Source organism: Heteronotia binoei, chromosome 4 (genome assembly GCF_032191835.1).
Source record: "Heteronotia binoei isolate CCM8104 ecotype False Entrance Well chromosome 4, APGP_CSIRO_Hbin_v1, whole genome shotgun sequence".
Lineage (NCBI taxonomy): Eukaryota > Metazoa > Chordata > Lepidosauria > Squamata > Gekkonidae > Heteronotia > Heteronotia binoei.
Genome location: NC_083226.1, coordinates 75017093 through 75040316, shown reverse-complemented (window position 1 = coordinate 75040316; position 23224 = coordinate 75017093).

Here is a 23224-nt window from a genome sequence, read left to right as displayed (position 1 = left end):
TATCCTTTCACTTACAGATCATCTACATCTTCTAAAATCATTTGCTTTACCTAGACTTCTTTATTTATTCAGAACCATACCTATAGACATTCCAACCTCATTGCTAAGAAGTCAGCAATCAACATTCAACCCCTTTTTTTGGCAGCATAAAACACCATGTAAAAGATCCATACTATGATGTAAAAAATCTATGGGGGGCCTGAACTATCCAGATCTTTTGGCATACCATCAAACAACTCTCTTAGTCCTTTCCATCAGACTAGCCCGTTGTGGGAATTTTATTGAATGGTTAAAACCTCTGCATCCTTTAATGATGCCTCTTTCTCTTCAAGATTCACTGTGCTTGAAGCCTTCCTCCCATCCACCTTCAATCAAATCCCTTCCTGATGTCCATTTTTAAGGCATGGGATGCAATACATTCAAAAGTGCTGCCACCTATGTCATGTTTTTCATCATTTCATTATCAACCATGGTTTCGCCCAGATAACAACACTGTTCACTTGAATGCCCTGAAGATGACGAATGTTACTCATCTTGCAGACATCTCCTCACGTTTTGGACGCTTGCCCAAATCTGATTTAGATTATAAACTTGGATGGTCAATACTTTGGTTTTTCTACTTCCAATTAAATCATGCAATGTCCTTGATCAATATCTCAAAAATTTTGAAAATTCCATTAACAGCCTTTGAAAAACTGTTAAAAAAAAAAAAAAGCAGATTCTTCGGCTGCTCGTTCTAAAAGTCTCATCTCCGTCATATATGACATTGTGCTTAATCTAGATAGTAATATTCAGCCTACATCTCAAAAATACTGGAACTGTGACTGCAACATTAATCTTTCTGATGATCAATGGTCGACCATATACTCTTCCTCCCTATTTAATTCTCCAGTGACTGTGACTATACTACAATCCTTTAAAATCCTTCACAGGTGGTACATCACTCCACAAAGACAAACTGCCTTCTCGAGAGGCAAATCTCCACTTTGTTGGAAGAAATGTGGACAGATAGGATCATATGCCCATTGCTGGTGGGAATGCCCAGTGCTACAAGGCTTTTGGAAAGATGTTCTGGAACAAACTAAAGCTGTCACTACTTATACTATACTTTTTTCACCTGAGCTGATCTTTCTGAACACTTGGTCAGGATTGTCTGTACCCAGTGTCAGATAAGAATTAAGTATTAGCCTGTTGACAGCTGCGAAGTCCTCAATTGCATCCTATTGGAAATCATCTCAAGCTCCTAATAGGACAAATTGGCTAAAGCAGGGTTTTCCAAACTTTTCTTTCCTGTGGCCCAGTTATTTTTACACTTCTCCTTCGTGGCCCACTAAAATTCGGGGGTGGAGCCAGGAGACAGGAATTATGTCATTTCCTGTGGTGTCACTTCCAGGTCAAGGGCCAAGTGATGTAGCTTCCAGGGCACACTGAACCAAAACTCCACCAAAACCAAAACACATTTTCCTGTGATGTCACTTCCAGGGCACTTCCCCAAACCTGCCTCTTCTTCTGAAGTAGCTTTGTTTTCAGAAAAATCTCTCTGAAACTCATGCTGAGCCAAAATGGGGGTGGAAAGTGGGTGGTCTGCAACTTTTTCATACATTCCCAGGGACCTCTCTTTCCACCCTCACACCTGCATGCACCTATCTGTTTGTGTGTTCTTCTCCAGCTTGCAAGCACTCCTAATGCCCATGTTCAATTGTCTGCACCACCTACACACCCCTTCCTCAACAGCACTGGCCAGTGCAATTGGAAGTGCTGTTGCCATTGTCACCAGGAATGCCAGTGCTGTGTACCACCCACACTGGGCCCTGGCAGCTGCTGTACTTCAAAATATGCTGACACATTTACAGCTGCTACTACTGGAACCCTGCCTCAAGCTACAACCAAGCTTGCTTAGTTTCAAGAAAATCTTTTGACAGCTATTTTTCATACTTTTCCTTGACTGAAACACTGGGAAATTGCTGTGAAAGGTAGCAAAGAATTGTACTGCAATTAATGAATTAATTTCAAGTTATATAAAGTTCATACAAGCTTTTCTGCAGTTATCCCATAAAGGAAATTTATGAGGGGGTTGCAGTTTTTTCTGGCTGTGTTTCCCATGCCTTTAAAAGCAACATGTTGTGCAGATATTTTGTGAACTTCTTACATCCTTTTTAATATCTACAACAGGAGTTTAATTTTAGTGTTAGACAGCTGTTAAAAGCAGGACCAGTAAAATGGTGCCAAGTTCATAGTACCATCACTTCCAGTGCTGCTGAGATATACAGCAGTAATCTTCAATAATCTCTTTCTGCCCCACACCTCTAACTCTCACTCACTCACACAGAAATCTCATAGAAAGACCAGCTGGCTACAACTGGGGGTGCCAATTTTTCATTGACAGAGCTCCTATGTCTGCAACAACAGTATGATGAACAGAAAAGTTTCATCCAGTAAAAATGGAAGGGAAGGGAAGGAAAGGAAAGGAAAGGAAAGGAAAGGAAAGGAAAGGAAAGGAAAGGAAAGGAAAGGAAAGGAAAGGAAAGGAAAGGAAAGGAAAGGAAAGGAAAGGAAAGGAAAGGAAAGGAAAGGACATAAGAGAAGCCATGTTGGATCAGACCAGTGGACCATCCAGTCCAAAATTCTCTCATACAATGCCCTAAAGGCACCAGAATGTCCACCATTGGGGCCAGGGCACTAGAAGCCCACTGTTGCTTCCCCCCACCCCCTGCACCAAGAATACAGACAGAGCATCCCTTACAGATGGAAAAAGAAAGAAGGGAAGACAAAGGGGGGGGGAAGCCTTACTCACCATCAGATTACCCCAGCCAGCAACAATTCTGCTCAGGGGTCGTTTGGTAAAAAAAAAAAAACAGCTACTGGAATGCCCACTCCCAGATGAAAAAAACCACACCCCTTCTTTGCCACCCAGGCCTCCTGGGAAATCTCCCCAAAAAAGAATATACTGCAAGGCACATGAAAGCTCATACCTTGAAGAACGCTTCATGGATCTAAAGTGCCAGTGGATGCCAGCTTTTCTCTCAAACACTGGGAGAGGGGAAAATGGAAGGAGAGGCAGCCCAGCTCCTGTCTGCACAACATAGAGACAGAGGAAGGAAGGAAGTCAAATGGAGCTCAGGCTTTGCAGCCTGTGTCAGTCTTCAAGGCTAGCTTTTCTCTGCACAACAGAGAGATGGTGGAAGGAAGGAAGCAAAGCAGAGGTCATGCTTTGCTGGGGGCAGGGCTAGTTTTGGCATTTCTTGTGACCTAGTAGTGAGGCTTCCGTGGCCCAGTACCGGGTCCTGACCCTGCAAATGGGAAACAGTGGGCTAAAGCATGTATGGTACTGTTTTCTTATGGAGAAGATTAGTGATAAATTGTTACAATCTGAAATTCTTCCAAAAGTCAAACTTTACTGCAAAATGGTTTCCCTTTGTTAACTTAATCGCAACACAAGATAGCTCTTTACATAATCCATTACACTTAAAAACGCTCTACTTATGATACACAACTCTCAATACTCACTGTACTGCACATTTACACTCTCACAATGTGTAACTGCGGTTAAGTCATGACACAGGTCAACTGTTATAATTTATTTTATTTTGATTTCTTCTTCTTCTCTCTTCATTAATTTTTACTTCACCAAATTAATAACATATTACTTTATATGCCTTCATCTGGTTATTAAAATTTCAGCTTTTCACTTATTTATTTCTTTATTCACTTTCTCTATGAACATACTTCCTGCATCCAATCCAATTAATTATTTTATCATCATGCACCTATTTCGTTCTTATTTATTCCACCTTGTTCTGTAAGCACTAAGAATCTATAAGAGCAACTACTGAGTGTTCAACTAAGAGTTTAATATCATATCTGTTCTTAAGATTGAAATTTGTACAGTTGTCGTTTACACTAGCTGTTTTACCTGTGTATGACTCTGAAACTTTGAATATGCTTTTTATTGATGGATGTATCAAAACTTCAATAAACTGTTCTTTATTCCAAAAAAAAAAGCATGCAGATTTTCAGATCTGCTTCTCCAGGAATTCCATCCACATTCTCAGGTTGTACAAAATCAAAAGTATCCATTAAATTGTACTACTGGAGCGATACCAGTGTTATTGTGTCACACACAGCATTCAAGCTGAGGCAGAAGCAAACAATCTTATCAGTAAAATGTTTGAGAAATTCATCAGAGCATGGTGCTGGGACTTCTCCCACAACTTCCTAATTTATTTATTTAGACCTTGCCCCCCCCCCCCCCCCCCCAAACAGGCTCAGAGTGGATCACATCATCAATCCCAAGCTATTAGCTTACTACAAATAGATAAGTGAATACATTAATAAAATATGTAAAACAATATTTAAACACTTAAATAATACCATTTAAAAACAGATAACAGTATCAAAATGCAGTTCAACTGGAGTGATTGGATCCCTAGATCTTCTTAATCTAGGCCAAAAATTAAGTAGGAACTTGACTACACAGAATCACTTGCATGTCAACCACCGGACTGTTTCAGCTTACTAACAGGATCACAACTAGGGAACTGGGAAATGCAGCAGGGCCACCAGGAAGCTTAAGTCTTCAAGGGCAGTATCTTGATAGGTCTCCTATCCCTATGGGAGATACAGGCAACTGCAAAAGTAATATTTGTCAAATAATGATCTCACCATGCTGAAAGAACTGGTCCTCCTTCTCTTAGCCAAAACAGAATACCATTTTGATCCTGAATACCATGTGATCCGTAATGTCTTGGCCAGATATAATTTGAGTTGTCAATAAGCATGCGGAAGTCTTTGGCAATATAAAACCTGGGGACTTTCAGCATCATTCCAGATACTATCTTCTCCAACTGAGGCAAGAAAACCATTGGACTGTATAGTGAGTGATACACTAAGAGAAATCCCACCTAGGGTTGGGAGTCTCCAGGTTGGGCCTTGAGATGTCCCGCTTTTACAAATAATCTCCAGCTGGCAGAGATCAGCTCTCCTGGAGAAAATGGCTGCTTTAGATTCTATGGCACCGTACCATGCTGAGGCCCCTCCCCTGGATCCACCTCCAAAGTGTCCAGGTATTTTCCAACACAAACCTGGCAGTGGCAACCCTACCTACTTTAGTAGAAGGACTCTCATGAGCTATCAAAGAGCACAGAAGAGATAAAAACAACACATATCAACAAAGTTTGTCAGCCAGAGGCCTTTGACTCTTGTAGATGTAAAATAAAAACAATATTGCAACAATATCACTTTTCCACAGCAAGCTTAAAGCACGGTTGACAGCGATGCTTTCCCAGTTCTCTTCTTGAATATGTTATCATCGCACTGAAACTTTAGAATGTTGGTTTGTAACTGTAGTTGATAATCTACAACAAATATTCATGTCCAGAGAAGTCCTTAACTGAATCAAATGTTAACAAATCTGTTATTAACCATTAGGCAGTAAGTGAAAGTTCAACACATTTTACATCTCATTTTTCAAAAAAAATAAAAATAAAAACTGCATCTCTGTCTTAATTAATTAAGTAGTATTACACTTGAAATGTGGACTAATTATTCAGAAAAGCATTAATCAATTTACTAAGAACTCTTGAGTAATAATGTAGGTCTCTTTACTCCTGTCCCTCTAGGATTTATGCCACATGACTGTAATCTACTTATTGATACAAATACCTTTCCCCCTTTAGTTAATTTAAGGAAAACATTGTCAAAGTACCCTAGGATGAAAGGAATGATAAATAATTTTTAGACAAAGTTGAAGTGGATTGATTAGGAGCAATTTTTATGTTTTGCACAATAAAAAGATGAGCTACCAGGGTTCGCAGAGCCAATTTGCAGAGCAACCTCTCTTCTCTAATTGCTGCTAGACTAATGTAGGAGCACACTCCTAGGAAGTAGAGAAATCCATTTACCCAACCATGTCATTTAAGTAGGGAACACAAGTAGTGGATTTTTCTATTTACCCTTCCTATTAGCCCTGCTACACTCCACCTGTGACCCTGATTTTATAACCGCAGTGCTCTTTTATACAATTTTGTAACTATAATAAAGGCCCACTTTAAAATTTTTCAGAGCAGACCAAGAACATTTTTAAGGAAAAAAAGCGTAATTAGAGTCCTAACCAATCTCACTAATTCCTGGTAATGCATTGTCAATCCAAATTGTTTGATAAAAGGTCTAATAAATCCACATCTTCAGAAGCAGAAAATAGCATTTCCTCTGTTACAAGAGCATAGTGACAACCCACATCTGACTACTGACATTTGTGCTACATTCACCCTGGTACATTTACCTGCAGAATGATGTAAAAGTAGCAGGCTGGCGGAGGGGGGACCTCATAACCGGAGCCAGCTGTGATCCTAAACATACTCACTAGGAATAAATCCCAGTGTGTTCAGTGGGACTTTGCTTACAAATAAACATACTTAGGATCAGGATGCAAGAGATCTTAGGACAAACAATGTGGATGAATATTTAGTATTACTAGAATAGAAAGCAAAAGGCACTAGCAGTTTAAAAAAATGGATCCCACAACGAACAAAGAAACCCATGAACTTTAAGTCTGACAATCTATAGTAAGGTTAACAGCTTGTAGTAAGGTCATATCCTTTCTTCTGAAGGACTCCCTAATTGGAGAGAATTGTATCTGTGGTAACACATCTTGACAACAGGAGTCTGTGATAGTTAAGGATTAGTAGTTTGTCCCTTCACACATACTACAGTGTTAAAATGGTCTTACAACATTATAATCCTGTACAGAGTCATGTATTCTCAGTTATATTGATCTAAATGGATTAAGTCTGGATAGAACGAGGCTGCAAGAAAACAAGTTGTCAAGAAGGGACGTATACTTTCAGTGTAAATTAGGGTTGCCAGCCTCCAGGTGGGGTCTGGAGATCTCTCATTTTTACAACTAATCTCCAGGTGGCAGAGATCAGCTCCCCTGGAGAAAATGACTGCTTTGAAGGGTAGACTCTATGGCAAGGGCCCTCCCCTTTCCAAATCCTGCCCTCTCTAGAATCCACCCCCCAAAGTCTCCAGATATTTTCCAACACTGACCTGGCAACCACAGTGTAAACTTGTGGCTATTCCCTCCCAAAAAAGGACACTGTAGAATAATTAATTGTTAATTCTCCCTGTTTAGTTTTGGCCAACCAGTAGGGTTGACAGGTCTGTGTTGGAAAATACCTGAAGATTTTGGGGGTGGATCTGGGAGAGGGTTGGGTTTGGGGAGGGGCCTCAGAATGGCACAATGCCATAGAGTCCACCCTTCAAAGCAGCCATTTTCTCCAGGGGAGCTGATCTCTGCCAGCTGGAGAGTAGTTGTAAAAGCAAGAGATCTTTCGGTCTGACTTGAAGGCTGGCAACCCTACCAACCAGCTTTCTTCCAAAACTCTGTCCATCATATTGTGATTTTTTTTCTGGAAAAAGAAGAGCTGGAACTCTCAAAAGCAAAATAAAGGAGAAACACATGGGTGCCGCTAACGAACTTTTAAACATTTTTCAGAATTTTGTTCCATGAAGAGGTTCCAGAACTCCATTCTGCTGCATTCCCCCCAGAAAAAAAGCCCTGGTGATTGGTTTTTGTTGCCTCACCCTCCTTTGTAGCTCGACTACCACTCCCAACTGATTTGTGTGGTTTCTCAGTTATTTTAAGTGGTAGCAGCAATACAAAGTCTTAAAAAACAAACAAACCCTCAAACAGGTAGATCAAAAGTTAAAACAAAAACAAACAAAATGATATCATAAACCAAGTCAGTTACATAAATAAATAAAAATTATAACCCGAATTCTTACAAAAATTGTGGTCACCAGGCAAACTTTTTCCACTGTTGACCTGTGAATTAATACAAGTGTCCTGGAAAGATATTAATTCAACAAATTAAGCAAATAACAACAATTGACTTACCTTTAATACAAGAACTGTTCCTGCTTGATTTCTGGAAGCAACCTTTAAAAGATAAAAGTTAAATGAAATTAATATCAAATATTGTTAGCTATAGCCAGAATTACATTGGCAGCTATGTGGAAAAATAATCGAGCAATGACAAGATCAACTTTGGGACTACTTTATTATGAGTAAAATTTCATATAGAGTTAATCATGTTAAAGCAAATAATTCCACCACAAAATCTGTTGAACTATGGTTTCCTGTGGTTCAATATAACTAACAAAGGTATACTATAATATAACTGACAAAGGTATACTTCCCAAGAATACACTTTATCAAGACGCTATTTTTAAAACAGATTTCTGGTACATTCATAGATAATCTATAAATATAAAAATCTCATTTTGGTGATTACCAGTTTTTTTTATCTATTTAATTTTTTCAAAGTTAAAACAAAAAGATGCAATTCATCATAGAAGGCACAAGAGAAATAAATAACTGAGAGTTGGACTAGCGCAGATTCCTGTACAAGGCTATTTACTTACTGCCCTCAGTATAACGTTCAAAAGAAATACACTTCATCAGGTTCATTTTGTAGGAAAAGAGGTGCCAGAGCACACTAGCACAACTCATTTGCTTAACTCATGCCACACACACCATGACGTCACCAGAAGGTGTACTAAATTATATCATCTCAGCATCTACATTAAAATGCTTCTTGAATTACAATTGCCATAACAGGAGCGTCAAACATGTGGCCTGCAGGCCAAACCAGCCCACCCAGGGCTTCAATCAGGTCCACAGGGCTGTCTTCTCGCCCTCTCCCCCTCCTGTCCTCACCCTGTGAAGCTCCAAAGGCTGCAACAAGGTTCCCAGCTCCTTCTGCCTTTTCTTTGCAGAGGCTAAAGTTGAAAGCAAAGCTGTAAAGAAAATGCGGAATGGATTTCCCACTCTAGCTTCTGGACAGAGCAGTTGTTGTTCAGTCGCACAGTCGAGTCTGACTCTTTGCAACCCCATAGACAAAGTCACGCCAGGTCTTCCACCATCCTCCAAAGTCTGTTCAAATTCGTGTTTGTTACATCAGTAACGCTGTCCAGCCATCTCATCTTTTGCCGTCCCCTTCTTCTTTTGTCTTCTGTCTTTCCCAGCATCAGGAACTTCTCCAGTGAGTGTTCCCTTCTCATTTAGTGGCCAAAGTATTTGAGCTTCAGCTTCAGCATCTGACCTTCCAGAGAACAGAGGTGAACAAAAAATCCATGTTTTCTTTGCAACTTTATCTATATGTTTCAATGGAGACCTTCCCTATGTTCCTATGGCAAGCTGAAGCTTCCTGGAGTTATGTCATTGCAAAACAAGTGTTAATGCCTTGAACCAGCTTTGTCTCTTCTCAGTGGAGTAAAAACTAGTGCCTAGTGAGTACTCTAACTTGGGAACCCACAGCCAAAGGGGGATATGACACTGGAGAGACATTGCTAACCTGAGTAGACCTGGGGGCGGGGGGAGAAGCTTGCAATGCCTTGCCATTTCATGTTTTCCCAGGCTGAGAGCACTTTATTTTTTAAAGTTTCTGCTGTGATCTTTGTGCTTTTTCTTGAAGTTTTATTTTTAAAATTGCATTGCAAAATCCCACTATCCCCCCCCTTTTCATTTTAAACAAAATATTGCAAGAGTTTTAAGCATATTTGTATTTTAAGTTAAAAATTGATATATCTAATTGTGTTGGCCTGTGTCCTCTATAAACTCTATATCTCTGCTACCTGGCATTACATTTTAAGGACATGCATGGCTCAGCCCCACAAAGTCTAATTTAGGTCAGATCTGGCCCTCCTAACAAGTGAGTTTGCCACCCCTGCCATAATAAAACCTTACTCCCATCATACTTTTAAAATTACTTTTTCCTATGTGGCCACAGTGGCATGATAAACATTTCCATATGCTTTATATATTTTGTTTTTTTTCCCATTTCTTGTGGGGAAAAATATTAGAAAGTTTGTCAGATCTTCAGAGTTCAGCAAAATTCTCATAAGAACATAAGAGAAGCCATGTTGGATCAGGCCAATGGCCCATCCAGTCCAACACTCTGTGTCACACAGTGGCCAAAAAAATTATATACATATATAGACACACTGTGGCTAATAGCCACTGATGGACCTCTGCTCCATATTTTTATCTAACCCCCTCTTGAAGCTGGCTATGCTTGTAGCTGCCACCACCTCCTGTGGCAGTGAATTCCATATGTTAATCACCCTTTGGGTGAAGAAGTAGTTCCTTTTATCCCTTTTAACCCGACTTCTCAGCAATTTCATCCAATGCCCACGAGTTCTTGTATTGTGAGAAAGGAAGAAAAGTACTTCTTTCTCTACTTTCTCCATCCTATGCATAATTTTGTAAACCTCTATCATGTCACCCTGCAGTCAACGTTTCTCCAAGCTAAAGAGCCCCAAGCGTTTTAACCTTTCTTCATAGGGAAAGTGTTCCAAACTTTTAGTCATTCTAGTTGCCCTTTTCTGGACTTTTTCCAATGCTATAATATCCTTTTTGAGGTGCGGTGACCAGAATTGTACACAGTATTCCAAATGAGACCGAACCATCGATTTATACAGGGGCATTATGATACTGGCTGATTTGTTTTCAATTCCCTTTCTAATAATTCCCAGCATGGCATTGGCCTTTTTTATCGCAATCGCACACTGTCTTGACATTTTAAGTGAGTTATCTACCACCACCCCAAGATCTCTCTCTTGGTCAGTCTCTGCTAGTTCACAGCCCATCAACTTGTATTGTAGCTGGGATTTTTGGCCCCAAAGTGCATTACTTTGCACTTGGCCACATTGAACCTCATCTCCCATGTTGACGCCCACTCACCCAGCCTCAACAGATCTCTTTGGAGTGCCTCACAATCCTCTCTGGTTCTCACCACCCTGAACAATTTAGTGTCATCTGTAAACTTGGCCACTGCTTACTCCCAACTCCAAATCATTTATGAACAAGTTAAAGAGCATGGGACCCAGTACTGAGCCCTGCAGCACCACACTGCTTACCATCCTCCACTGCGAAGACTGCCCATTTATACTCACTCTCTGCTTCCTATAAATTAGCCAGTTTTTGATCCATAAGAGGACCTTTCCTTTTACTCCATGACTCTCGAGCTTACTAAGGAGCCTTTGATGAGGAACTTTATCAAAAGCTTTCTGGAAGTCAAGGTAAACAACATCTATCGGGTCTCCTTTGTCCACATGTTTGTTCACCCCCTCAAAGAAATGTAACAGGTTAGTAAGGCAAGATCTTCCCTTACAGAACCCATGCTGAGTCTTCCTCAATAACCCATGTTCATCAATGTGCCTACTCATTCTGTCTTTGATAATGGTTTCTACCAACTTTCCCGATATTGAAGTCAGACTGACTGGCCTGTAATTTCCCAGATCTCCTCTGGAACCCTTTTTAAAGATGGGGGTGACATTTACTACCTTCCAGTCCTCAGGAACGGAGGCAGATTTCAATGAAAGATTACATATTTTTGTCAGGAGATCCACAAGTTCAACTTTGAGTTCTTTCAGAACTCTTGGATGTATGCCATCCGGACCTGGTGACTTATTAGTTTTTAATTTGTCTATCAGTTGTAGGACCTCCTCTCTTGTCACCTCAATCTGACTCAGATTCAACACCCTTTTCAAAACAAGTGGTTTTGGAGCAGGCAAACACTTCTCATCTTCCACAGTGAAGACGGAGGCAAAAAATGCATTCAACTTCTCAGCCGTTTCCCTATCCTCCTTCAGTAATCCTTTTACTCCTTGGTCATCCAAGGGCCCCACTGCATCCCTGGCTGGTTTCCTGCTTCTAAAGAAATATTTAAAGAAATGTTTATTGTTGGTCTTTATGTTTTTTGCAATATGCTCCTCATAGTCCCTTTTTGCCTGCCTGATCACAGTCTTGCATTTGATTTGCCACAGCCTGTGTTCCCTTTTATTAATCTCACTCAGACTAGCTTTCCACCGCTTAAACGAGTCCTTCCTACCTTTTACAGCTTCCATTACTTTGTTTATCAACCATGCAGGCCTTTTCTTATACCTGTTTGTGCCTTTCCTAACTTGTGGTATATATTCTATCTGAGCTTCTAGGATTGTAGTTTTAAATAGCCTCCAAGCTACCCCAAGGGTTATGACTGTATTTACCTTTCCTTTCAGTTTCCTCTTCACATGCCTCCTTATCTCAGAGAATTTACCCCTTTTAAAGTTAAACGTGGTTGTGCTGGTCTTTTGGGGCAACCCTCTATTTATACAAAAGGTGAAATCAATAACGTTATGGTCACTGCTCCCAAGTGGCGTGATCACTTTTACATCTCTCACCAAGTCTTGGGCATTACTTAGGACCAGATCCAGGATCGGCCCACCCCTGGTAGGTTCTGTTACCATCTGCTCCATAGCACAGTCATTGAGAGCATCTAGAAACTCAATCTCTTTCTCTCGATCAGAACACATATTGACCCAATCAATCTGCGGGTAGTTAAAATCACCTATTACGACACAGTTTTTACATTTAGCCTCTATCTTTAATCCTTCCGTCATATTATAATTGTCCTCTATTTTTTGATTTGGTGGGCGATAACAAACTCCCATAGTTAAATTTCCTTTTGGGCCCTCTATTTCAACCCAAACCATTTCTAAAAGGGAATCTAATTCTTTGACCTCAGTTTTACTGGACCGTATACCCTCTCTGACATACAGAGCCACCCCACCTCCAACCCTTCCCTCCCTATCCTTCCGATATAACTTATATCCAGGAATCACCGTGTCCCACTGATTCTCCTCATTCCACCAAGTTTCTGAAATTCCCACAATTTCTATGTTTTCCCCCAACACTAAATATTCTAACTCACCAATTTTACATCAAACACTTCTAGCATTTGTATACAAACATCTATAATTTCCCAGGCAAGCTAGGCCTGCAACCTTCCTCCTGCCGCCTCAAGACTTTGGCAGACAGTCCATACTGTTTGTCACCATCTCAGTGGACAACTCTGATCCATTACCCGGTAGAAAAGTAACAGCTAACCCTTCATCTCTTCAAGATGAGTCCCCCCGAACCAGAGACATTTCATCTCCTGTCGGCTTTCCCCCAAGATTTAGTTTAAAAACTGCTCTGCCATCTTTTTGATTTTAAGCACCAGCAGCCTGGTTCCATCTGGGGACAAGTGTCCTTTGTACAGCTCCCGCTTGTTCCAGAAAGCATCCCAGTGCCTAACAAACTTAAACCCTTCCTCCTTACACCATCGTCTCATCCACACATCGAGACTTTTAATTTGTGCCTGTCTCTCCTGCCCTGCACGTGGAACAGGTAGCACTTCTGAGAAGGCTACCTTGGAGGTCCTGGCCTTAAGTCACCCGCCTAGCAGCCTAAATTTTTCCTCCAGGACCTCACGACTGCATTTCCCCACATCGTTGGTGCCAACATGCACCACGACCCCTGGCTCCTCCCCGGCACTGTCTATCAGCCTATATACTACACATGTAATATCCGCTACCTTCGCACCAGTCAGGCAAGTCACCATACGGTCAGTACGCAGTTTTGCCACCCAGCTGTCTACTTGCCTAAGGATCAGATCACCAACTACCAAGACCCCCCCCCCCTCCCTGCCCAGAGATGGTTCCTTGGCGCGAAAGGATTCCCACTCACCAACTGAAGAAGAGGTCCCGTCTGAGGGTGCATTCCCCTTATCCTCAGCACGGTGCCGTGTTCCCTCTCGACCATCATGCTCCCTGGCAGCAACGGGGCTGCCACGTTCAGAGTGGGGCTCATCTAATATGTCCCCGAGAGTCTTCCCCGAGTGCCTAACTGACTGTCTCTGCTTCTCCAGGTCAGTCACCTCGGCCTCAAGGGTACAAACTCATTCCCTGAGGACCAAGAGCTCCTTGCATCAGCACACACCCAAGACTTCTGTCCTGTGGGCAGATAGTCATACATGTGACACTCAGTGCAAAACACTGGAAAGCCCCCATTCCCGTGCTGGCATTCTACCTTCATGATAGCTTTTTTAAAAAATATATACAATCCCCTTTAAGTCCTGTTTGTTTATGTAGCTCCCCTTCTGGAGTGTCAACTTACCTTATTGGGAGCACAAGGAAATTAGGGATCTGGGTTCCTGGTCCTTACACAGCCCAGGATAAGAGCCACAGGCCAAGAGTCCTTTAGCTCTCTGGCAAGGCTCAGCTTAATAATTCAAAGAGGGTGGGGAACACAGCCACTCCTAATCAATCAGCAACAATCACCTTCACCTTCAGCTCACTCAAACCAAACAGACAGCAGTTCCCCAGCAACCACAAACTCAGAATTTTCAGAATTTTCAGCAGTCACACAAACTCAGAACTTCTCAGCAACTTCCCCAGCTGCTTAGCCAAACCTTATATCACTTATTCTCTGCTCTCTCTCAGAGCTTCTCTGCTCTCTCAGAACCCTCTGAAATGTGCTCAGCCTCTGGCAAGGCTCAGCTTAATAATGAAAAGAGGGTGGGGAACACAGCCACTCCTAATCAATCAGCAACAATCACCTTCAATCACCTTCACCTTCAGCCCACTCAAACCAAACAGATAGCAGTTCCCCAGCAACCACAAACTCAGAATTTTCAGCAGTCACACAAACTCAGAACTTCTCAGCAATTTCCCCAGCTGCTTAGCCAAACCTTATTCTCTGCTCTCTCTCAGAGCTTCACCCCCACACCCCTGATGTCACCATTGTTTCACACGGGGCTTTTTTGTAGAAAACGCCCAGCATGAACTCATTCGCATATTAGACCACACCCCTTGATGCCAAGCCATCCAGAACTGTGTTCTTGTGTGTTCCTGCTCAAAAAAAGCCCTGGTTTAAACTAAAGAAGTTGTTATTAGAAACTCCATTCTAGATAGTATAGATAAGAGATAGAGATAGAGATAGTATCTAATTTAACTAGCAGGATGGATGCAGACGGAGATTGCGTCCATGGTGCCAAAGATATCTATCTATCTATCTATCTATCTATCTATCTATCTATCTATCTATCTATCTATCTATCTATCTGTCTGTCTGTCTGTCTGTCTGTCTGTCTGTCTGTCTGTCTGTCTGTCTGTCTGTCTGTCTGATGGTGACTCTGAAGGCTGAGGCAGGAGACAGAATACACTCCTCCACTTCTAAGAGAATTGAAGAGGCATAGTACTGGCCTATGCCAAATTCCTCAATAAAGCTATTAGCTGATCTTCTACTAAAAGGTTTTACATGGTTTGTTTGGAGAAAATAATTAGCACACAGTGTATGTGATACAAGAGACATAAATGGAACAGAGACTGGAAAATAATTGCATTCTAGTTTTAACTGTTGCACTGTCTTGACATACAACTTATTTTGAAAAAAAGATAATTCAGATTTTGAATCAGCCCTATAACATTGCTATATCAAGTTTTTTTTCAGGCAAGCAAAGAACTCCCCTGTTTGCTAGAATTTTAAAGGATGAACATATGAACATATGAAGCTGCCTTATACTGAATCAGACCTTTGGTCCATCAACGTCAGCATTGTCTTCTCAGACTGGCAGCAGCTCTCCAGGGTCTCAAGCTGAGGTTTTTCACACCTATTTGCCTGGACCCTTTTTTGGAGATGCCAGGGATTGAACTTGGGACCTTCTGCTTCCCAAGCAGATGCTCTACCACTGAGCCACCATCCCTCCCCAATGCTAGGTTAAATTTCTCTAAATGTGCAACAATGATATTTATAATTCCAGCCATACTTGAAAAACTAGGTGCTGAACAGCAAATGCATTAAAAAGAACAAAAAAATTTGCAGGACTCCAATTAAAAAAACAAAACAAAACAAGGACCATAAAGAAATGATGAGGCATGCAAAAGCCAGAGGAAAAGAGACAAAAACAAGGCAGAAATTAAGGGAATAACCTCATGGGGGAATGGTCCATTTTAAAAACACTTTCTGCAAGGAGCACATGGTGCAGATCTCAGGAAGCTGCAAGTCCCTGAGAAAAGGTGCAGTCATGGGGAAAGGACAGAGGCTTAAAGCAGATGGAGAAACCTGAGGCTTAGCCAAGAGAAATATATTGTCAGATAAAAGACTGAGTACAACTAAAGAGAAAGAAGATACACAAAGGGGGGTTGAAGAATGAAGAGGCTTTTAAAAAAAAGGCTGTGAAGGTAAAAAGGCAACAGAAGCTGTGAAGAGATTGTAACAAATGAAACACAAGTCAAAAGGGGGCAGAACAAGAAAAACAAGCAACAGAGCTATGAGGAGAGAGGATATTAGCTGAAAAAGAGGCAATATGTAAAGAATTATCACTATCATTCCCAGAAAGAATAAGAGAATATTCCAGGAACTTAGATTTTAAAAGGAATATGTTTTAGTAATATCTGATGGTGAAAATAACTTTTGCAGTAGCTTTTTTAAAAAAGGCCTCAAAGGCAGTCCAAGCTTGTGTATTAAGGAATGGAAGAACAGAAGAAGGCACAGAAAATAAACAGGCCAATAATGAAGCAAGCATTCATAACTTTCCCTCTAAAGCTGCCTTTCCTCACAGGGAAGGCAGCCTCTGACAAGGCTGTGCCACCTCTTTCGTCTGCCTGGGTCTCAAGTGGGTGAAAGGTAGGGTTGCCAAGTCCAATTCAAGAAATATCTGGGGACTTTGGGGGTGGAGCCAGGAGACTTTGGGGGTGGAGCCAGGAGACATTGGGGTGGAGCCAAGAGCAAGGGTGTGACGAGCATAATTGAACTTCAAGGGAGTTCTGGCCATCACATTTAAAGGGACAGCACATCTTTTTAAATGCCTTCCTTTCATAGGAAATAATGAAGGATAGGGGCACCTTCTTTTGGGGCTCATAGAATTGGACCCCCTGGTCCAATCTTTTTGAAACTTGGGAGGTATTTTGGGGAGAGGCACTGGATGCTATACTGAAAATGTGGTGCATCTATCTCAAAAAACAGCCCCCCCAGAGCCCCCGATACCAGCGGCTCAATTCCCCATCATTCTCAATGGGAATCGTTCATGGTTGTGCATGATGGCTGTGGGGGTAAGGCTTCCCCTGCCGGCCAGCTGGCTGGGGGAGGGGGGAAGCCTGTAAAACCGGGGTATCCCCCTCTGGGACCTGGGGATTGGGAAGCCTAGTGAAAGGGGCAGTGTGGCACCTCTGCCTCACTTTGAGGCTGCCTTTCCTTGCAGGGGAGGCAGCCTCGAAGTGAGGTCCAGCCACCTCTTTTGTCTGTCCGGGTCTTGGGTGGACAGAAGTGGCAGCGTGGCACCTGGCAGTGTGTGGGGATGGGGCGTCTAGCAGCCCCGATAGGCCAGGCAGCACCCTAGGCAGCCACCTACATGGCCTACTCCCATGCACTGGCTATGTAACTGTGATTTTGGTGTATTGAGGCCTGGACTATGTTACATTTATGTTGCAATGAACAGCTGCATAGAGATACATAAATTGTAAATGTTTTCTTCTAAAACATCTGTAGCCATGTTTAGAATATGATACATAAAATGCAACCTAATGTATTTTCTCTCATAAGAAGATGAAGAAACAATAGCACTGGGGAAGTAGCACAATATGTCCAGGTCCTTGTCTGCCCGTAATGTTTCTTTGTTGACCAAAAAATAGTACAGTTTAAAAGACTGAAAGCCTTTGGTCATTTCATGAAGATAGAGATAAAGCCAAATTAGCTTGCCCTGAACCGTAGATGAGAGGGATATTGTACCTTCTGCAGTACAGCTTTTCATATCCATAGTGCTGTAGGGGTGAAAAACACATTTATGGAAGTTTCCCCTTCCACTGTTGTTAAAAGTACACACCTGCTTTGCCTGGCCACTAGCCATTATTCCTTATGCATCACCTTAGAATTGTCTATGCAGTATAGGGTTCCCAGTCTTCCATGCATAATTTTGTAAATTTCAGTACATTAATCTTATAAATAAGGCAGAAACAAGACTCCAGTAAAAGAACATTCAGGGAACCTTAAAAAAATGTTCCCCTAAAGGCTTTTCTGTGTTACCTTTTACTTTCAAAGTTGTGACCATTAGTTTGGCCTATGCACATGACATGTATATTTATTTATTTAATCAAATTTCTATCCCGCCCTCCCCTAACGAAGTGATTAATTCTAAAAGTCAATTTCAAAAACAGGACACAGCATGAAACTGCTGGGATACCACTGTAACCACTGGCCAACTCCCACATTTTTCTGGGTTTGGCCCAGCCAAGGTGCATTGTTGGGGAGGGGGGTTTCCCTCTAAATTTCTGGGGAGTTTCTCCCTAAATCCCCCATGGCTCCACTTACATAGGTAGTGACAATTGAGGCCCCTCCCTGTGATGTCATTGGCTCCTCCCTATGATGTCACTGGATCCTGGATCATTTAAGGATCTAGCATAGTAACAACTCTGGTCCAGCCCCAGCCCCCTCCCCCAAAGAAATTGGAAAGTCTATGCCCCTGGCAACTACACCAGCTGCTTTGTTGACTCCCTTTCTGGACTTTGCCTCTTTGTTTGTCCCCCTTCCCCACCAATTCCCACCCAGTTTAGACCAACATGGCAGTGGAGAGCGGTCTCCCATGCAGCATCCCAAGTTAGACCAAATCCCTGGGAAATGGGGGGGAGAGAAGAAAAGAGAAAGGAAAGTGCAGTCTTGCTGAACAGCCAGAAGGATGCTGCCAAGTGCCCAGCCAGCTGCAGTGTGCAGAGGTGCTGCCACCTCCTTTCCAAGAGGACACTTAGAGGCTGGGCCAAAGCTTTTTACTTGGAGCCATTTGCCTTATGTTGGAAAGGGGTAGTTCAAGTGGTGGGAAAACTCCAAGAGGGAGAGCTAGGAGTGGTGAACGTTCCTTAGGAGAGAAAGACCCCATAATGATAGTCTCCCCCCCCCACACCCAGCCCCTAGCCTATCTTCTTCCTCCTTCTCCTCCTCCACATTTCCGAGCCCAGTCAGGTGCAGAGATTGGGAGGAGTCTAATGCAAGAGAGTACACTCTCCAAAGTACACTCTCCAGGGTGATAATCTGTATTCTTGGGGCTTAGAGGGCAATAGTGGGAGGGCTTCTGAAGTTCTGGCCCCACTGGTGGACCTCCAGAGGACACCTGGACTTTTGCCACTGTGTGCCACAGAGTGTAGGACTGGATGGGTCATTGGCCTGGCCCAACATGGCTTTTCTTAGAGTCTAATCCAGTGTGCTGCAGTAGTGAAAAAAAGGCAAATTCTCCAGTTAGGGATGATTAGGAATGGAACTGAGATTAAACAGCTGATATTGTAATGCCCCTATGTAGATTTATGAGGCGGCCTCATTTGGAATATTGTGTAGAGTAGACACAGAGGAACTGATTGGCCACTGTGTGAGACAGAATGCTGGACTACTGGTCAGATCCAGCAGAGCTCTGCTTATGCTCTTAGGTTTAAAGCATGTTTGTATTTTGAATAAAAAAATATCGCTAATTGGGGCTTGCTTGTGTCTGGCCCAACAAAGTAACATTTATGTCAGATTCAGCCCTTGTAACAAATGAGTTCAACACTCCTGCTCTATGCACTTTGCAAGATCAACTGCAGCGTATAGGGTTTCCTCTGCATGCTCTACTGTGTAGATACAACAAAGCAAGAGTCAAGTTGCACCTTTAAGACCTTTAACAACTTTGCTGTTTTGCCACAAAGGAACTTCAAGAACAGAATGGAGAGGGAAATTGCTGAATTACAAATTATTATGAAACTCTGAACAAACACCTCCCCAGGACTGAACAGGGATATTGGTTTTTTATTTCATTACATATACTAAACCCACTTTCACCAAGCATAGCTATATATCCACAGTATTCCAATGTATTTCTCTTTTAGAACAGTGTATCAGAATAATTTTTTTGTGTGCTGACATACTCAATTAGGGATACTGGTTGTTTATCTCATTGCATATACTAATCCATCTTCCACTATATTTTAATGTATTCTTTTTTCTAATGGCAGACTAGAATTATGTTTATATGTGTGTGACATGTTTAAATCAAACCTCTGATAAACCTATGCCCTCATTTTAACCCAGAGCTAACATTACTACAGACTCTCATTTATTGCACTTCACACCCAGGATACTTAATGGCTTTAGTACATGGGCATCAATCTGCTATTCCAGCTTAATTATCCTTCGTTGTTGTTTCAGCCCAGTTAACATAAAATAACAAACACCAGACCCCAACCTGTGACTCTTTTAATCTGCTAAAAAAACATTTCCATGACTCTGAATACTAACTCACTGCCTACTTTCTCTATATTTAGGACTGCTTGTCATTCCATTCTATTGTCTGCTGAAGTGTGCTTCTAGCACAAGAAAACTTACATTCTGAATAAAACTTTGTTGGTCTTAAAGGTGCACCTTTGACTCTTGCTTTGTTCTACTGCTTCAGACCAACACGGCTGCCCGCCTGGATCTATCTACTGTGGAGATAGACATTTACTTCTGATCAGGGGTCGTTTTGCAGAAAAATGGGTGGTGGAGCTCATCCAGGGATTGTTATGCAGCTGCAATACTATTCAATGGACAAGGAGGTGGAACTCTCAGAAGGAGGAGGAGGAACTCTCAGAAAGGTTCAGGAGCTGTGCTCCTGTGAGCTTCCACTGAATCTGAGGCCTGCTTCTGATTTTGAAAAGGAGGGAGGTTTGGAAGATTGACTTGGCGAGGCTCATTGCAACAGAATTCTGAGAAAAGCATACAAGCATACAACTAAAAGTCCACAAATACTGAGAAGTTTTGGACTGCTGTTTTTCAGCTGCAGCCATTTACAACATATGGCAAACCTGTAAGCTGTGTTCCCTCTAAGCTGAGTTAGTGTGAGCTAGCTCACAATTTTTTAGCCTCTGGATCACACATTTTTGTCTTCTCTCAGGAAAAATGGTCTCAAAGCAATCTAATTTATGCAGTAGCTCACAACTTTAATGCCAGGAGGTCATGACGTAGAATTTTTTGCTCACAAGACTCCACAGCTTAGAGGGAGCATTGCTTGTAAGTTTCAAAAGCATTTCATAATATGACATGAGGAGTGTTATACTGTGGCAAGTTGTGAATTTGGTGATGTTCCCTTATTGAACTGTTTCGTTCCACCACCACCCCCCAACCCCCAGTCTCTTAGGGCAGAAAAACCTGTGCTGTAGTTTGGTTTTACTTCCTTAGCTGGTTATTGGCCAGGGCTTTTTTGGTAGAAAATGCCCAGTAGAAACTCATTTGCATATTAGGCCACACCCCTGGTGTCACCATTGTTTTGCACCAGTTTTTTTTTTTTGTAGAAAAAGCTCAGCAGGAACGTATTTGCAAATTAGGACACACCCCTGATAGCAAGTCAGGTGGAACTGCATTCCCATGCGTTCCTGCTCAAAAAAAGCTGTTATTGGTTATTAATGTTTGTTCAAGCAGAGGCTAGGAAAGGCCCTGCTTTTGTTTCAATAAAACTTTCCATCCTTCTGGCATGACGTGCTTGTGGAATTATTACAAGTATATTTTAGGGGGGGGGGGGAGAACTCCAAAGTCCCACTGGAGCCTATGAATTTTTTGACACACCTAAAACAGTGATTTAGATTGTGGCTCAGTGTCAATTTATTAATCCACTATATAATGATAGTGAAAAAAATTATTGTGCAGTATATTACCATAGGAAAGTAACTGGTATATAGCTAATGTTTCTGTTACTAATTAGGAATAGGAATTTGATATACAGTTTGATGTTTTGAACCATATATATTGCCACTATTTCTAGAGCTCCTCTAGTAAATAGCCTATATTTATATCTATTTTACAAATTACATTGACATATATTACAAAAATTCATATTATTTCACTTCCCAGCACTATAATATTCTAATTGTTGTGTATTATACTTATTTTGTTTACAAAATCTCTTCTTGTAAACACAGGAGGCAATATTCTATGTTGATCTTGGCATTTATACACATTAGTAATGTATTCTGAGAACTCATTAGGACTCATCGTTGGCAAAGTCCAATTTTAAGTAGTGTAGTTCTTAAGCAACTTTACAATTTAATTAGAACCCTCTACTGCATTTCATTAGGAGGTTATTTCATAATTAATCTGCAGGTCTTGGGTGTTTACAAATGGAGAAGTGACAGTACATAATACTCTTAAATTATAACTGCTCAGTGGGAAAAGATGTTTAAAAATGGGGAATAGATCATCACATTGCTTAAAAAGCAGCATAAGAGAATTCAAGATTTGAGTATAGTTACCTTTTCCTCATGGAAATTGCCTTATATTAATAATGCTTCACTATTAATCAAATCAGATTTTTATATAATATATCCATATGTAGTTTGGTACTGATACATGGCCAGGTTCCTATTCCACAGCAGTAAGAACTGGAACAGGGAAACTGTATACACAGAGTAGACTGAGACTGTTTCCTTAATTACTTTTCCACTAACTGCCAGATTCCATATTAACAAACCTATTTCAGATGTTATAGTTATGCCTATCAGGAGTTCACCAAATGCATGTAACAGGAGCAAACACTACCCACAAGCTTCCCAATATGCATGGTTACCATGTTATATGAAAACAGGCAGCACATTTACCATGTACAGATTTAGTACACACACACTGACCACTGGATTATTCATGCTTCATGTTCATGCACACTAAGGCTGTATGTGCATTGTAAATATCCACACTGCTGTTGTTCATGTAATGTGACAAGCACACATATCAATAAGATCATTGGTAGCATACACTGCCATTATGCGTGGTTGTTACTTGTGATTAGGTTACATTGCTGCTTTACAAAAATGCATGGTTGAACAAAAGAATGGTCATGTGACTGTACTTGTTATCCCGTTCATTTGGAAAGCGGGAAGGCATACAATGAAAACAACATGTTTAACTGAAGATCCTTTAAGTCTGGCCAAGAATAGTCTGTAAGTTTCTATCCGCACTGTGACTAGGGCTTTTTTCTGGAAAAAGAGAATCTGGAACTCTCCAGAGAGAAATGAAGGAGAAGCACATGGGTGTCCCCCATGAACTTTAAATGGTTTTTGATAATTTTGTTTTCACAAAGAGGTTCTGGAACTCTGTTCCACCCATTCCCCCAGAGAAAAAGCTCTGTGTCACACAGCGGGGACCAGGAAGGGCCTTATATTGTTGCCGCCACCTTGATAAGGGCAGGGGGGGTGTAGGAAAAGCCCAGCAGGAATTCATTTGCATATTAGGTCACACCCCTGTCACCAAGCCAGCTGGAACTGCATTCCTCTGCATTCCTGCTCAAAAAATGCCCTGTAAAGGTCTGTATGGGAGGGCTCAGAGTACCCAACCACCCCTCTGTCTCTTTCTTTTTAGCAAAACCTTTTAACCATG